Here is a 19555-nt window from a genome sequence, read left to right as displayed (position 1 = left end):
AGTGTATTTAATAAAAAATCAAAATTTACTCTATCAAAAGCTTTGGTTGCATCTACTGACAGTGCATAGCTAGGGCTTTATCATTCGCTTTTAAACTAATGATTGAATCAATAGTAAGTGTGTTGTCATATATTTGTCTGTTCATAAAGCCTAGTTGCTCAGAACATATAATGTGAGGTAGAATTTGTTTGATTCTACTAGCTAGTATTGTAGAAAGAATTTTAATATCCAATATTTTATGAGTGCTATCGGCCTGTAGTTATTTGGGTTTGATGCATCAGATTTGGGTTTTGGTATAAATATAGTTTGAGTTATTGATATACAGGTCTTTGGTACCATACTTTATTATGTATCTGTATACTTTTCAGTAGCATAGGAGCTAACTGTTTCTTTAAAGTCTTGTAAAATTCTGCCACGTAACCATCGGGCCCTGGTGATTTACCTGGTTTCAACATATTTACAGCAGCAATGATTTCTTCTACACTTAAGGAAGCTTTAAGATTATTTATTTGTGTCTCATTCAGAACTGAAAATTGTAACTCTTCAGTAAATTGATGAAATAATGACTCATTAAACTGGTCTTGGGGGCTATATAGTTTTTGGTATATCTCTTCAAAAGCTGCAATGATCTCCTCATCTGTCTCTAAAGTTTTGTTATTATAATTTAGTTGCTTTATTTTGGTAGGAGGATTCTTAATGTTTATGATTCTTGCCAGTGCTTTTGAGGGCGATTGAGCCCATTCGGTATATTTGTGGAGGAGTTTAATTTCATTGATTGAGTACTGTTGTGTTTGAATTTCACGTAGTTGTCCTTGTAGTATAACCATTTGACTTTCAAGTACTGGTGAATACTTTATTTGCAGTTCTGACTCTATATTTTTTTATTTTGATTCTTTTAATATGACTTTTTCTCTGTTTTAATTTTTTTATAGAAAGCAGCTTTTTGAATTAATATACCCCTAATAGTGGCTTTTGTAGCTTGCCATTGAATGTCGTATGGTATATCTATTACTTCTAGTTTGTTATAAGTTTGGGTAAGAATGTCTATGATACATTGTGAAACATCTTTAAGCTTTAGTAAGTTAGTATTTAATGTCCAGTTCATAACTGTTTGGGGTCCTTGCACTGAGCTCCCCAACTTTAGTGTAATATTTATCTTTGCATGATCTGATATTGTCCTAGGTTCACTATTGTATGTGACTGCATTATTTAATAAAATTTCAGATATTAAAAATACATCTATCCTAGACCAAGACTTGTGATATGGTGAATAATAAGTGAATTTACTAGTAGTTGTACTATTTCTATAGTTTTCAAATGGGTCAGCTAAGTTAAAATCTTCCATTATTTCAGCTATTAGTGTAGTAAGCTGAACCGATTGCTTGTTATTCTTATTTATCCTATCAAGTTCTGGATTAATTAACATATTCCAGTCACCTCCTATGATATAGAAGTAATAAGGACGGTTCTCTAAGATTCTGTAAAGCTCGTATAGATAAGTTTATTTGATGCAAACATGGGGCATAAACATTCAGGACTAAGGTTTTTTAAACGGTGGCAGTTCGCAAGTAAAATAATACCATCTACCATTTGGGTCACAGCTACCTTTCCATATATTACCATCAAAAGATTTTTTAACTACTATGGCAACTCCCCTAGAAGCCATACTGTCACCAGCAGCAACAGTATATTTCACCCATTTTTTTTTTGTATCTTTCTCCCATTGCTCTTTCAACATATGCATTTCTTGTATGAAAGTTATCTCTGCCTTAGATTTAAAAAATTAAGTGCATTAATAGATTTTTTTTTTTTCTTATCTTGTAAGCCCTTTACATTCCATGAATCCACAGAGATCATCTAAAGGGTATAATACACAGATTGCTGGCTTTCAGAATAAGTGGATATATATAGAGACAAAATAACATTTCAAAATTATTAGAATTTTTTGTACATATCAATGGTGTGGATATGTGTGACATCACTCCCTTTCAGAACCACCCCCCCCCCCGTGCATACCCACGCTAGCCTACTACCTGAAAGAGAGGTAAAAGGAATATTAACAACTGTAATACAAAAGGTTTCTGTCATTCTAAGTCCCAGCAATAAAATATCACACATAACAGCATGCCTGCACAAATCATGTATAAAAGATATGCATTCTAACCCTTTGTTCATTTGAAAATAATTAAGCTGAGCATATTTTAACTGAAATTTATATATCTAGTTTAATAGGCAAATAGCAATCTAATCAAAATATAGTACAAAGCAAACTATTGCGTTTTAATTGTGTTCACACATAGAGTAACAACATACACAACTGATTTTACCTTAGTATAATTTTGTCAAACAGTGTTTGCATGTTCTTTGTTATGCTGGTCATATGTACATTCTTTCATATATATATATATATATATATATATATATATATATATATATATATATGTAGAGCGCAGTTCCTTTACTTGTTGGGTCTGTTGGGTCTGCGTTTACTGCTACAGTTATATCCCTGGGTGTCCATTTATCATGTAAGAATCGAGCATATATAAAAAAAAAAAAAAAAACAGCATTGTGATCATAAAAAGAAAGAAAATATGAGACAGAAAAACAAAATCCCTATATAGTCTCTGCTGTACAAGATTGGTATGCTTACACTTGATGCATACTTATTTTAAAGCTTAAGAAAGCATATTTTTAACACTGTGTAAAACAACACAAACCTAACTACAATGGTTTGCTTTTCCTAGTATGGGCTGAGTATTTATTGCAGCTGCTACAGTTTCTAACCCAGAAGATTTTATTAGTCCAGCTTGTATATATTCAGGAAGGAACAAGAGTAAAAAAAGCAGCACCTATATATTACCATTTGTATATAATCAATTAACCTGTGGTACTATTTGTAGGCTAGATTTACCTTCCATACACCATATACATAAATAGGACATGCTGGAGGGACAGATTCATAACCCAGAGGCTCCCTTCACTCTGGAATAAAATCCCAGTCCAGGTTAGGTAGAGTCCCTCATTGACTCTCTTCAAGAGGAATCTTGATGAGTGGATGGGAGATCGTAGGTTTACCCCGGGTATCACTTCTGTGTCACTGTACAGAGGCACAGTATACTAACCTCGAAAAAGGGCATAGCAAAATAAATTTAAAATGGGTGGCGAAAGCCAAACACATTCTGGCTAGGCTTATAAATGCCCTAGGGCAGATAGCCTAGTATGAACCTATGAACCTATACACGAGAATCTTCACTTTTTGAGCCAGGAAAAGTAAATCCACAGGTATTCGGTTATGTGAGAGCCCTACTTTTGTTTTAATTTGCAAACGCTGGTTTTCTGAGATGTTTTGGGCTTGAATGGATACCATAGTTTTTCCTTTGACCTCAGCTGCCTAAGTTTCCTGATTCATGGTTGCAAAGGCTTTTGGGTAATGTAGTTCATTCGCAAAAGCATGGAGATGCTCCTTAAGCTGTAGTTGGAGTTCCCAAATGAAAAACAATGAATCCAAGCAGGAAACAAGTATTTTAGGTATTTTACCTTGTCATTGAGAGAATTAGTATGCCAAAAATACACAGAAGCATGTAGTTTTTGTATTAGGAGCCTGTTTGTGTAAAAAAAAAAAAAAAAAATTACTTCATGGCAGTTCTTTAAAGGCTTTGAGAAAAGCTGTTTTTGCTTCTTCTTAATTTTTAAGTGCATAATTTAAGCCAGTGTATTGAAATTGCAGAGTTGCTGAGTATTTCATTTGGAATCTAATGTTTTTGCTTAGTAAGTAAGTGCAGTGTGGTGAAAGAGCTTGTCTTAACTGTTTTATCTGTAGAGGCAGATCCTGAGCAAAGGTTATCTTGCAGCCTTTCCATAGAATGTTTCCTTTTTTTTGCAGCTTGAATTATTTCTTGAGCATGTGCAGCATTTAGAATTCTTACATGTATTTGCCTGGGGGCATCCAGGGTGTGAGATTTTCTCAGAGCACGGTGTATTCTTTCAATAACAGTTTTTTGGGATCGTTCTTTGTTTTCAAGGAGACTGAAGATTTCCTTTGCTACATTAGCTAGCTATGATTGTTCATATTTTTCTGGGATGCCTCTGATCAATACATTATTTCTCCTTGCTCTAGCTTCCAGATCAATCAGTTTTTGTTGTATTTCTTTGAATTTTCAGTGATGGAAGAAGCTTTCTGTATTTCTTCTTTGTCTCATTACTCAGTATTCTAGCCTCATTTTTGTCCAGTCTGGTTATTATTTGATCCAAGTTATTGCCAAACGCTGCAAGTTTTGAAGAGAGAAATTTTATTTCTGTTTGCAGAGGCATTAAAGCTGCTTTTAGTTCCTGCATGTCAAAACATTGATAAGTTTTTGGTTTAATTTGATTCTTTGACACTTCGGCTTGAGATTTGGTCGTTTTCTGTTTCTTAGTAATAACTTCCTTGTCTGGAGAAGCAATGTGAGATGGTCTTGTTTTAGATGTGTGTGTGTGTGTTTCCGTTTGGTCCAGTTTTCTTTGTTGTGTGAAAGCTTGCTTCTTTTCTTATTTTTTGTAGCTGCTACGTACTGCTTGCAGTCCCAGGGACATGTACAGGAGTCCCTGCTTAATCATCACCCAAATCCAAGGTATGCATTTCTTATTTTTATTACTCCATGCAGCCAACATGTCCGCTGAGCGATCCAGGAACAGCCGGTAGGGGCTTGCAACTGAGATCTCTAAACTAGTCCTACATGGACAGGGCTGGGATATGCAGATTACCTCAATTGCAGGCGATCCAGGAAACCCGAACCTGTCCAAGTAGGAGTAGTGTTACTTGCAGAAATGTACTCAGCTGACAGCTGAGTACGGTTCTGCAAATAGCAAAACGAAGCTGTGACAGCTCCAAACAAAGGATGCATTTACAGGAGGAAGCATGCCAATGGCCAAAAATACGGCCATTGGCAATGGGAAGTGATGCAAAATAAAAATAAAATAAGTTAAATTTTGTCATCCCTATCTCCGGGGTTTAAGCGTAGGGCCACGCAAACGCGCTGCACCCTAAAAAGCAGAAAATCAATAATTAATATCCACAAATGTGGATTTTATGGCCAAAATGTAATTACAGTGCAAGGGAATGGCAGGCTACAGACAACATGGCCACCGAGTAGAGGTTGCTAAGGGGGGAAGCTCAGTCTAAGAGATGTAACTAAGCATTAGTAGGCAATCCCATGCAAATGAGGGTTAGGGTAGTCAATCGCATGTTTACATAGCAAATGAGCACAGTCAGTGGAGTGTAGGAGTAGGATAAGGGGAGTAACAGAGTAGGAGATAGGTGACATCACAAGGGGGGTATGTATGAAAGAAGTGAAGCTCATTGGAGCAGAGTGGCATGTGTTAGCTGTCAGGTACACATCATTAAAAGAGGTGTGTCAACAGGTAGGCCAGGTAAAGTCAAGAAATGGAAGGTTTATACAGTAGTTAACACCAAAGTTTCTTGCTGAGCGGGTATGTGCGCGCCCGGAAGCAGGAGTACCACAGTGTGCGCACGTGTAAGCGTGAGTGCGCGCGTTTAAGCCGGAGTAGGCATGTATAAGGCTGTATAAAGAGTTGTAAGCGCGTTTGTGCTGGTGTGCATGTGTTGTAACAAGAATAAGCAGGTTTTAGTCCGTGTAAGCCTGTGTGCGCTCGTGTGAGCTGCTGTGAGTGTGTTTGCGCTTGTGTGTGCGCTTCTCCCACCCCCCCCTGAGGAAACAGAAAGGAAAAAAGGAAGCACAACAAATAGTAGGAAGTTACCAGGGAGTACTAGCAGAGCTAGCAGGTGAAAACAATCAGAATCAGGCAATTACACAGGCAGTACACAAACCCAGCCCAGCACTTAAAACTCTGCAAACAACAGTCCATTATGTTTCTCTCAAGAGACAGTGCAACACTGGAGTTAACTAAGAGAAGTGAAAACTTAAAAAGCTTAACTGACACAAAAAATGTTAGGGGCTGCCATTGCTGTTATAAGGCGACATATGCAACATGCTGAGGGTGATAATGCAAATGCTGCTGGACAACCCACAGTGAGGAGAAGAAGAGTGTACAGGCCTAGGGTAACCTACCAGGGGCTACATGAGCTGGTGATAGTGGAGCGCTATAGAGTGGATAGAGACCTCTTGCAGCAAATTGTTGAGCTGTGCAGGCCATGCCTCACACACAGAACCAATAGAGGGGAACCCATCCCAGTGGAAACCAAGGTATGGGCTGGCCTAAGAATGTTAGCAACAGGTACCTTCCAGAGACCAACTGGTGATATGATGGGGGATATCACAGGCATCAGCATCCAGGGTACTGCACCAGTTCCTGGATGCCATGTCAGCACATGTCGGTGATCATGTATATTTCCCCAATTCCCGTGAGGTATTGTCCAGCAATATGCGTCTCCTCCAGCAAATAGCAGAATACCCTGAGGTAGTGGGTGCAATAGACTGCACGCACATACACATCAAAGCACCAGCTGGTGAGTGGGGTAGGGTCTACATCAACCGCAAGGGCTTCCCCTCCATCAACTGCCAGGTCGTGTGTGATGCCCAGGGCACAATAATGAATGTGCTGGCTGCCCTGGAAGCTACCACAATTCCCATATCTGGCGTCTGATGCAGCTGTACCAGACATTTGCCAACGGGGACATCCCACATGGTCACCTAGTGGGGGATGCTGGCTATGCACTGGAGCCGTAGCTGATGACACCCATCAGAAACGCACACACACCTGAACAGGAACGCCATAATGAGGCACACGCACAAACACGGAATCTAATCGAGCGTGTGTTTGGGCTGCTCAAGTCACGGTTCCGGTGCCTGGACACATCTGGTGGAGCCTTGCAGTACTCGCCAACTACATGTACCCAAATTGTCATGGTATGTGCTATGCTACATAATATGATCCTGCGAAAACAGCTGCAGCAGGACCAGCATAGGCCTGGGCCAAACAGCCCCCCACCATTGCCAAGGCCATCACATGACTCTTGAGGAGGAACAACCTGAGCCTGCCCCAGTAGGCAGAAGGAGGCGTACCCAGTATGCCTTGGCAAAGAGGCAATGCATAGCACATACACTGGCACAGTAGGAACTCTGGAAATGATACCTCTCTCTGACTCGCACATATAGTAAAAGGGATGCCTAAGTTGACACTACCTGCTGTCAAACATGTATAGGGAGTGTAGTATGTGCATCCGACATAGGCAGCCCTGCAGCACCACCTGAGGCATGATCACCATGTGTTAAGCAATGTAAAGCAGTGCTAAACAGCATTTACCAACATGTAGTATATGTAAAGACAATCGCACACACCAACTAGCACAACTGTGGTCAATGTAGAGTAATATTGGCCAATGTCCAGCAATGTATGTTATTATTGAGCAATGTTGGACAAGCTGGGTCTAAGTAGGGCATAGTTGAACAAATGCCAACATGTTCATATCTGCTCTACTGGCCCTTAAGCAGTCTGGTCTGCTCAGTATGAAAATATAAAGCAGTGATGGGCCTCGAACCCAGGATACTGTGCACTATAGTCATAGTACTGAACCACTAAACCATGACAGTATTGCAGTCTCCGCCTGTATGAAGAAATGTTGATATGTCTATGCAAAGTATCTCATGGAAACCCTGCAGGCACAGCATAATCCCAGTCGAGTTATGACACAAAGGTGAGCCCTGCAGTAAGAATACAACCTGACATTCAACACACACAGTATAAATGTTAATATTGGACATGTACACACACATCAACAAATGTAGTGGACCTCGGACAGCAACATACTGAAAGGTCACACTGGGCATGCTCACACACTTGAATAAATGAGACAAATGGCAGGCAGCAAAACACTGACAGTCTGAACTGGTCATGCTCACACACTTAGGCCATGTCGGAGTACAGCAGTGGGCCACACATCAGGCAGTTACATGTGTTAACCCAGGAACCTCACACTATCCAGCAATCCGCCCTGTGCACACAGTTATATGACAACAGACGCATATACAATATAGTGGAACCCTGTCATAATCAAATATGTGCTGCAGATACCCAAGTTGTTCATAGAAAGTGGGAAAGCAAAGACGATAAAAACCTGCAAACAGTATCCTCAATAAACAGGTGTGAATCCTGAACATTATCATAGGTGCAGAGTCTGATACTAGGCTATCTGCATTAGGGCATGTACAAACCTAGCCAGAGTGTGTTTGGCTTTTGCAACCTGTCAAATTAGAATACTGTGCTTGTGAATAGTAGGTCACACAAGATAGCCCATATACATTCAGTCTATTGTGCCTCTGTCTAGCAGGGACCCAGAAGATATCCCATGAATAAACATACGATCACCCATCCACCTGTCAAGATGACTCCTGTAGGTGGTCAGTGGGTGGCTCTGCCTGTGTGAAACCAGGATTACAATCCAGAGTGAGTGGAGCCACTGGGATAAGAATCTGTCCCTCCAGCATGTCCTAATAACATCTGTGCTGAGGTGTATGTCCCTGGAGTGTGTAGCTCCAAGGGAGTCTGATATCCTTAGGTGGAGCATGTCCATTAAGTCTGGGTCGGATATTCCCTTAAACAACAGGCACACATCACATCCGAGTAGGTGGTAAGTGACTGAGTAGAGCTGTAGTTACTGTATCTGAACTGTGCAGGGCATCCGTGTGAGCCCCTCCATCTGCTTGTTGAGGGAAAGTTTTGGCCATTACAGTTGCTGCAGGTGTCGGGTAAGGTACATGCCAAATGTGGCAATGTAACCAAGCATGGTCGTGATGAGTACACGGGAACAATGACCTCACTTGATCCACATGTGAAACCGTATGGGATAAGGTGGGCTATATAGAAGGTCTGTGTAACCACTTTGGCAATGTGATTGTCAAAGCCGAGAGTACGAACAAGTTGTGTCCCCAAACCCCTAACCACTACTACCATATGTAATGGAGTACTACCTATGTGGAAATGTGTGGGCATGTCGTTATTCCCAAAGGGGATGACTATGCAATTAATGGCATTTAGCTGTAGGGCATGGCTCGGGCACCAGTCATCCATCTCTGTGAGACCCAGTTTGAGTATGCATGTGCCAGCTGGAGAGTTGATTATGGCACCCAGTGTGCAGTCATTTGGGAACATGGTCAGCCATATTCCTCCTGTGTTAACCTGTATAAGAGAGGTCCCAGGACTGTGCCTTGTGGGATGCCATGTGTAACTGGTGTATAGTCAGCCATGGCACCTGCAATACTGACCATGTGGGTGCTATCCCTGATCCAGGTAGCAATCCATCGTGTGAGATATGTGTCTATATAGACGCCGGTGAGCCTATGCATAATGTCTGAGTGGGGTATTGTGTTGAAGGGTTTTGCAAGGTCCATGTAGGCTGTGTGGACAACTGTCCCTATGCCGATGGATCTGGTAACTGTTTAAAGACTACGAACAGGTCCAAGAGGCAAGAGCTGCCCACAGCAATGCTGAAATGTGTAGGACCCAGTGTCTGTAGGTTCCCAATGTCTATGTGTATGAGTCCCATTACACTATGCCCCATAGCAGTGCAGAACAGGCTAGTTAGCCTTATAGGCTGATAGTGTCTGTGTTCCGTTGTGGCATCAACTCTGTGGAGTGGGACCGTTGTCGCCGTACGCCATTCCTTGGGTACATATCCTGCAGTAACTCTGATATTGCACAGTGACGTAATGTGAGGGTTATGTCTGTCATGAAGCCCATGTAAGACGCAGGCCGGGACACCGTCTGGTCCCATTGATGCTGTGTTGTCCGCTGTGGGGAGGGCAGCACTCACCTGTTTATTTGTGATGTCAGGGAGGTTGCACTCTTTTGGGATGGACAGTTGCTCCTTAGGGGGGATGGGGGGAGACATCTGCACTGAACCTGTTTGCCAGGATTTTGGCAATGTCTGTGGGATCAGGGTATGTTTAGTCAGTATGCAGTAACTTACAGCATATCAGCGAGTGTCCACCCAGGTACCAGAATTAACCGAAGAAGGCCTTGTGATTGTCCTACGTGTCTGGTGCAATTGTCTGTTTGTTAGAAGCGGGCCTTAGAGAAAAACATGAGTCATTGTAGCTGTCTGCTAGTACAGATCACAGATGCCTCCCCTGTCTGAGATAGTGCTCTATCATGTAGTAGCTTTCTCCTTTCATTGTATAGCTTATTAATGGCCGGGGTCTACCAGACAGGTCCACTGCCATTAGTGTAGTGAGTCCAGTTGTTATTTGGGATAGCACGATCCATGCAGTCCACTAGGAGTCCATAGAATGTGTATGTAAAGGATTCAGCAGTCTGAGCCATATGTACCACTGTCCCAGGGTCTCTGAAGGATACCACCTTAGTTTGGAGAAGTGTGACGTTTGCCTTTGAGAAGTTCACCAAGATTACCCAGGATGGGTGCGGGGGACAGGATATGGATGTCCAGTGAGATAAATGTATGTTCTGACCTTACCAATGGGGTATATCTCAGGTGTGGAACATAGAGTCCCCATGTTGGTGATGATCAGGTCCAATATGTTGTCCCCTCTTGTGGGTGTGGTGACCGGTTGTGCCATAGCATATGAGTTTACAAATAGCAACTGTTGTGTGAGGGTGTTGGGGCCTCAGTAGTATCCCCGGCCAGTGTGTGGGTATTTGAGGTCACTCAATGTAATGGTGCTTGGGGAGACCTTCATATTGTCCAGTGTTCCCAGGAAAGCCGAGTGTGTTTACTGAGTTTGTGAGGGTGGTCTGTAGCAGGCAACAAACTGAAAGGCAGATTTGCATAGTGTTAGTAGAATATGTATGTATGGTCTGTGATGCTTTGTGCAGTGCTACTAACCTGGAGGTATGTGTATCTGTGATGTATATGGATACTCCCCCTATTCGTGTTGGCCATTCCGAGTTTTGTGGTCAGAAAGCATGGTATGCAATATAACCTGGAAGTGCTGGTGTGCATTTGGGAGCCTGAACCAGGTGTGTGTTAGTGCACAGATATCACTATTCTCCATACTGAGGAGAGTCCTGAGTGGGTGCAATGTGATGGTAACACATCTGGTGTTGAGCAGCATTACCCTTAGTTTCATGTACTCTGTAATGTCTATGGAGGTGGGTTTGTCTTGTGGGCCCCGCTTAAAAAAGGCACTATGGTGGTATCAAGTGGCTTAGCCAGTAATCGAAAGTCCAAGGGGGACAGGTACAAGCTGTCCATTGGGAAGCTACATGGCATGTCAAGCATGTCACCCCAGGCTGACAGACACTGGATCCCCTTTGAATGACACCAATATGATAGCCAACTGTTAAATGTGATCAGTTTGTTGGTATACTGTGACATCATACTTGGTGAGTGTAAGATGCTAGACAAGGTCAGGCTCATACTGGCCTAGGCTACATGATCAGAGAGTTCCTCTATGTATCATGTCATGTGGTCCAGGGAGGAACGTCTGAGGTTATACTCACCAGCATGGACAATGATGGAGCCAGTCCTGTACTTGCTTTGGAGTGACCTGAGTGCATGTGTTATGTGGCGGATCCTGGCACCGGACAGACCGCTCAAAGAGACTATTCCCTTGTTTGGCCTGGTGAGTGGGACATTAGTGTGTGTGACAATGTGTCACCTATTACAAGTGTATTAGGTGTGTTGTTTAGCCCGAAGGGCAGTGACTGTGTGGCACACTGGCATTGTGAACTATGTGATATGTGGGTATTGTAGTGGGGTAGCAGTTGTTTGTGTGTCTGATTTGGAGGTCTATGCTGCTTGGGCAAAGTTTATTTATTGCCTCTGAGTATGTTTGTGTGATAATGTGGTTTGATTGCTGTCACTATAGGTTTATGTGAGACTGATATGTGGTGTGTGTGGTTACTTTCACCACCTGATAGACTGTGCCAGTCATGGGTCGAGAGAGCTCAGCCTCCTGTATGTCTATGTAGTTGCATCTCTCACATATATCTAACTTTGTTGGGATTAGGAGAGGGTTGTCTGTGTACATGAGGCAGATGTGACATTGTCAAACTCACAATTTTCACCAGCTGGACTGGAGAGTACACACGAAACTGACCCCTGGACATGCCAGGGTATTATGATGACATACTCCGTAGCCTGATCATAAAGGATCAGTAGGGTGTTAAGTGTGTAAAGAGTATAACAAGGATTATTGCTCAGGTTTGTTGGTGTTTTGTAAAGAGTAGCTGAGAAGGAGTCCAGACTGAATCATGGCACCTCCTTCAGCTATGTCAAAAATAGCAATGTACACTCATATATGTCCTGAGTCAGGGCCAACTGTACTTGACTGACAATGCCGACATCCTGTCAGACAGGCCCATATATACATACCCACCTCACACTGACGATAGTCCCGATCATCATACCAGGAGATATCACATGTAGAATGGCTGAACAGCTCCCCCCAAAGCCAAAAGCATGGCAGCAATTGGAATACATTGTTTCCCAGTATGTGTCGTGCATGAACTACAGAACAAACAGACCCTGCACCTGAACAGTCTGAGCCTCACCCTCTCCACAGGATCTGGAACCATTGAATGTGTTACAGCAACATATGGCACTCCCCACAAGTGTTGGTGCACAGCACACCATGGGAAGTATAGTCCAGTAAGCCTATGAAGTCTGATCTGCAAGGCCATGGAGTCCTTCATGGTTGAAGTCTCAAACAGAGCTACTGGAAGCTGACAACCACACAACCCTACCAACTGTGGTATGTTCATGTGCAGATCATGGTTCCCAAACATGCTAGACTGTTTTCAAAACAGCCACCCAGGACATACATCACTGAACAGAGCTACACATGTCCCACAGACTTTGAATAGCCCTTTATCAACATCCCAGACACATGTCGTATCCACAAAACCAACCATCTGTGCATAAATATGTGTTGACATATGAAGGAATGTGAATGTGTCCACAGATAGATCACACAAGGTAAGAATTATGGGGTCCTGTTCAAGCTGTGGACACCTTCCAACCCACATGGCTCATTCCTTGTACACACATTACCATGACCAGTCTGATGATGTCAGCATCCTACAAATATAGCAGGAGAAAAGAAACCACCCAGTAAAGCATATAGCGCGCCGTGTTAATGCGTATCTCTGTAGTATCATAACCTAGGTAGGGGTTTGAATCCTGCAAATGGTGAGTGTGTGAGTGTGTGTGTGTGCAATTTCCTTTGAGAGTGCCCTTTTTGTAGACTGTGAAAACACAATTATGGAGGTACATTCCTCTTTGGAAAGTCTGATGATGTCAGCATCCTACAAATATAGCAGGAGAAGGAAAAACCACCCAGTAAACCATATAGCGTGCCGTGTTACTGTATATATCTCTCTAGTATCATAACATAGGTAGGGGTTTGAATCCTGCAAACGGTGGTTGTGTATGCGGGGGGGGGGTGTATGTGTGCGATTTCCTTTGAGAGGAGTGCCCTTTTTGTAGAGTGTGAAAACACATTTAAGGAGGTACATTCCTCTGGAAAGTCTGATGATGTCAGCATCCTACAAATATAGCTGGAGAAGAGAAAACACCCAGTAAAGCATATAGCACGCCGTGTTAATGCGTATCTCACTAGTATCATAACATAGGTAGGGGTTTGAATCCTGCAAACGGTGATTGCGTGTTTGTGGTTGGGGGGGTGTGTATGTGTGCGATTTCCTTTGAAAGGAGTGCCCTTTTTGTAGACTGTGAAAATACATTTAAGGAGGTACATTCCTCTTTGGAAAGTCTGATGTCAATATAGCGGGAGAAGAGAAAACATCCAGTAAAGCATATAGCGTGCCGTGTTAATGCGTATCTCACTAGTATCATAACATAGGTAGGGGTTTGAATCCTGCAATTGCTGAGTGTGTGCGTGTGTGTGTGATACAGTTGGTCAATGCAGTGTGTGTTTTGCTTTTACTATGGTATGACATATCATGATTAGAACAGTATGTGCATTGCACACATCAGGTATCTGCGTGGCAAATAACTATGTGTACATGTGACCTCAATCAGTACATAGGTGTGAAGCCTGTATACTACATGAATACAGTTGTTTCCTTAGACATATTGTGCCGCTGCTTCTCAGATCGTAGGTCACATATGTATGTATGTGACGAGGCCGGTCACTGTAGTGATCTGTGGCCAACGTCATCTGTGCCACACACACCCATGACAGTTACTATACAGTAGTGTGAGTGAGGGTACATGCCTGCAGTACATGTCAGACATGTTCATACACAACAACGACTGGCAATAATGGACAGCCATTATAGGTGTACAACAGACTTGTGGATATGCATTCAGGCCCCTAATGTCTTATGTGATACACTGAGGGACTCCACAATACCTATGGATATGTGGATACCAAGGGACAGATGACATAACATGTGGCTGTATGTACACATAGGCACCCAACATACATGTTGAGGGCTACCACCTATGTGGTACTGTCCAACATACATGTTGAGGGCTACCACCTATGTGGTACTGTCAGGATAGTATGTATAGTAAATGTGAATGACTATGCCATAGTTGGCTTACTGCTATACAGCATGTATCGGACAACAGGTATCTGTCTGTATGATACCCTTGTGCAGGGTATGCGTACCATCCAGGGAATGCATTGTAGGCCAATGCATGCATTTCCAGATGTGGATGGACATGTCCCTAGTGTGTTTGCATGTACCTCAGAGGGCTATATGCCACACAGGTGTGGTCCCAGGAATGGGTGGCGGTCAATACCAATCGTTACTGTTATAGTGTAGTACCAGAGGGATCCAACTGTTACTGAGTTCCCTACAACTGTGTGTCATTTGTCAGGACATCATCTTATGATTGGTTATAGTCATGCTGTTGAGGTTGTGTATACTACCAGACTGTAAATCATTGACGGATATGAAGAGTATCACCCACAGCATAGTGTCAACACATGTCAGACACACATGTGTACCCATGTTAGTACATATCCGTAGTAGAATGCATAATGGCCATCGAAAGATACTGTGAGATGTTAACTATGTGTACAACAGGGTATGTCACACGTCCCATGTGTCCACTATGCACGTACATGCAGACAGTGCTCACCCACCATGTTCACAGATGTAAACCTGCTAATCTGTACTGTACACATCACACACGTACTGTCCACTCACTTGCACATGCTGGCAACACGTTACACTTCAGCCAAGTGGCACATGGGAGGACAGTATATACTCAGACCTAACACTGGTGTAAACAATGCTACAGTGACAATCAGAGCTTTGATACATAATGCCTGCTCAGATATACCTACAAGGATATCATTACACTTTCCTGTTGACAACTTGCTAATATTGCTACACTGCTATAATGTCACCCTGTGCATCAGCACCATGTTAGCCTGTACCTGCATCAATGTTACAGGTGTCATCATATGCACAGCGTGTGTTGTTGGTTTGCCAGAGCCCGACATTGACCCATCCAATCGACGTGTGTGTGTGTGTGAGGGACAACAGTACAGCATGGGCCAATGTTGGTGTGTGTGTGTGTGTGTGTGTGTGTGTGTGTGTGTGTGTGTGTGAGAGCCCTAGTTGTTTGGTTAATGTGTGTGTGTCTGCATGCACACAGCTCCACCATGTGGCTGCCATAAACGGGAGGTTGTGGGACAGCCACAGACTGTACCTGCTAGGCTGTACAGATTACTGTCTCTGGCCACAGACACGGTACCTGTGCCTGTCAGGGGTGCTATGGACAGTATAGGGTACCAACCCTGACTGGGTACTATCATCAGAGGCAGAGGTATGATGACTGGACCCATGTCCCTGCTGGGACTGACCAGAGCCATGTGCATGTGGTCTACTAGGACGGTCAATGGACAGGCCAGCCCCAGCAGTGCTGGGACTAGTACTGCCACTACGGGAGTGGCTGTGATCTGTGGGTTGTCCGTGACAACTGCCAGCTGTTGCTGGCATGCGTCCGCATCGAGGTCTCCACTGTCCCGCACGGTCCTGGCTCATGGAAAACACATTGTGGAGGGCATCTAATGTCTCCCCCCAACTTCTATCAATGACCTCAGTGTAATTCTGGATGGCACCGGCAAGGTCACGGATGCTGTCATTGATAGCGGTGTAATGGGTCCTCTGCGCCCTTAGCCCCTGTCTGGTGTACCGTTCCATATGTGCCTGTGCCTGCATTACAGCCCGGAACATACTGGAGGTTGTTAGACCTGTTTGGGCACGTTTGCCAGGGGCAATATGACCAATGGTGCTCCCCCGAGAACCCCTGGACATCCGCCTATGTGGTACTTTACCAGGAATCCGGCTATGGCTGCTGTGAGGGGATGCAAGTGCCATGGGTACCACACTCTCCTGGTCAATGCCAACTGTATGCTGTCCATCGGCTAAGGCCAGTGGTGATGAGGGTTGTATTGGCAGTATGAGTGTGCGCATAGATGGGGTTGAATGCTGTGTACTGTCGATTGGCGGACCAACTCCAGACCCTGTCAAACCTTCCTGTGCCAGAATACATGTCTCATCATCTCCACTATTTGTGGCAGTGACTTCAGGTTCCCTGCTGCTTTCAGCCACCTCAAACTCAGCACCTGTGAGAGGAAGACAGGAAACACACTTTACAATCTGTACATGATGTTAGCACACATGCACTCATGCACACACATACACTCCTCACTACAGCACACACACATACTCAATAGTGGGTGAAGGTGGGTGACAGTATCACAAGGCAAACAGTCACCTCACACGTGTCAGCATGCAGAATATGTGTTGCTCAAGACCTATTTACTGACAATATACATGGCTGTGATGCATGTGTGTAGTTGTTCAGTGATTGGCTATGCCCTGGAACAAAATGTGTACATGGACACAACATTGCTGTGCAAGTATTATCAGCTCTGCAATGTCCTGTGCACCATCACTTACAGGTATACATACCATGGTTGCATGTGTTATCTGTGTGCCACATAGATTCCCATGTCTGATTACAGTGTCTGTGTTCATAGCAGATAATAGTGGGCACAGGTGTAGCACATGCATGCTATGTACACACACGGGATGAGTGGTGCATGTAGAGGTGAAGGAATCCCAATGCTCTACATGGCCATTGTACAGTGGTTATGGTGAGGGTGGGACATATTGCAGATATGTAGGTGCCAGCCATGACATGGCATGCTACATGACTGCAACATTAAACACCACACATACCCAATGTGTGTCATGTGACCCATACACCCAATAACATTACAGGACATATATGTGACACTTTGTACAGATGGCGACTGCTGTGCATATTGTGTATACTGGCATATGTAAGCACACACACAACATGCTATGCATATTGTGTATAGGTGCATATGTGTGCACACACAACATTGAGGTGCAAAGAAATGACTGCCATGTGTAGTACTGTGGTCACTAACTGGTTTTGTGGTCACTCATGGCTACTATGTGACAGAGCACCGCCAAGCATTCTGTACCTGAACTGCAGTGCTATGACTACGTTCACGATTACACAGCCACTTTGTACATGGGTGTGTGAGGTGCCCAATAGGGAGCATTGCCTAACATGACTGTGTTATGTGTTGAAGAGTGTTGCACAGCCCCATGATAGGCCTCTACCCCTGAGGTACATGATGTGTGTGTGGATGATTTGTCGGATACTCAAGTGTGACCTTACAGTGAGTGTGTGGTAATGCCATATGTAGCATGTTTGTGTACTGTGTATGATAAACGTGTTATGTTGTGTACAGCTGTAGCAACTATGCCTATCCAATGTTCCGTACGGTGTTGCCACAACTGTGTCTGATGCTCTGTGTATTGCATGTCAGTGAGGCAGCTGAGCTGTGCAACATCTTAAAGCAAACATGCACGGCATGCATTATGCGTAGGTGTGTTATGTGTACATGGCCTACACCTCACCTATGACATGCACATTTCATTACCAACATTGCAGTTATACCACACTCGCCAGCATGGATCGTCTGCCCTGCTGTCACACCAGAGGGACCTACGAGAATATGAGAGAGTTCATCAGTGGCCACAACTGTGGCATTGCTACTGTGGGTATGTTAAACTACAGTAGGACAACAGTCACAGGTGTACAGATATTATTCCAAATATCAGTATTGCCCAACACTAGGCAGCACAACTGCTAAACACACAGTACACATCTCACGTAGACATAATCTAACAATACAGTTAACTGTAGTGTACAGATAGGGCATGTTACCTGCTTGCTCCATGTGAACATGCTGGGTGGCGCCGGCCTCCATGACAACACATGTCAGTGGGGGTTGATGCTGTTGTCCAGGAGCCACCACACTTAGGAGCAGCTCCTCCACTGTGGTGAGGGGGGGATGAATGGCCACCCCACCACCTGTGGCAGCCTGTTGTCGTTGGATATCAGATGCACGCCGCCGGACATTTCTAATTAAATCACGGCAGTGATGGCGTACCTGCTCATATGTCCAGTTATGCATGCCTATGTCATTTAACTGACGAACAAGATCCTGCCAGAGTGCAGTTCGCTCCTGCTGGTGCTGGCTGCTTCTGGAAAAGAGCATTGTATAGTGCTGCACCAGGCTTTGATGCATCTCCTCTTCCTCCGCTGCTGTGTAGGAGGGGTTTCGTTGGTGGGCCATCTGGCTGAAAGAGATATGAACAATATGTGTGAGCGAGTTTTGTGGCACACTTTACACCTTTAACCACAGATATCACTTTACTGACATATATACCATACATTTGTTTGGCAGAGGATACACATGTTCAATACCGTGTATTGGTTCTCGGGCCACAACAGACTAACAGTGCCTGGCACACACTATATGTCACACCACTATACAACAGTACCCGGCACACTGTTTGTGACACAATGCACAACCTTGCCACACTGGTATATATCACGCCAATGCACAAACAGAGATGTCATCCATTGCAATGAATGCAAAGTACAGTTACAGTAGTACCAGTCAACCACCATAGTTGTTGATGCCATAGCCCTGCCTAACATATGTGCACAGTTGTTACTATAGGTGGCATACTGCTGTAACAGTGTATATATGTTGCTAGATAGACATGTATACCCTGTTACACACACATGATTGTGGCCATGGTACCGGCATACTTAAACACACATCAGACAAACATACAACACACCACTGTATGCCAACAGAGCTGAGCTTTACCTGTGTACCATACAGTACTGTGTGCCACTACTTACAAACCCTTCTGCCTGAGTTATGTCCTCTGTGCAGACTACAGGACACACAGGACAGTGTTTCTGAGCAATGTGAACACACCATACTATGCTGTGTAGGCCTACAGCTTCAGGTAGTATGACAGTTCATATGGGAGTTGGATTCACCAGCAGTACCACTCAGTTTGCATACATGTATTGCTTTAGCCTACATTGAGACACCACAGTCATCAACAAGGTACTACGTCACATCATATGCCATACTTCTATGTCTGCCTAACAGTACAATACACATCTTTTGCTGGCCTCACAGCTAGGATAGACACTACCATGTCAGATACTACTTCACAGTAACCTATCACACCTTTACAGACCTTGCACACATTCAGCGTTACACTTATTCAACCTCACATAGCAGGTATT

Source organism: Protopterus annectens, chromosome 2.part2 (assembly GCF_019279795.1).
Source record: "Protopterus annectens isolate FY-2018-M chromosome 2.part2, PAN1.0, whole genome shotgun sequence".
Taxonomy (NCBI): domain Eukaryota; kingdom Metazoa; phylum Chordata; order Ceratodontiformes; family Protopteridae; genus Protopterus; species Protopterus annectens.
The sequence above is the reverse complement of the archived record's forward strand: the minus strand, read 5'-3'. Positions refer to the sequence as shown.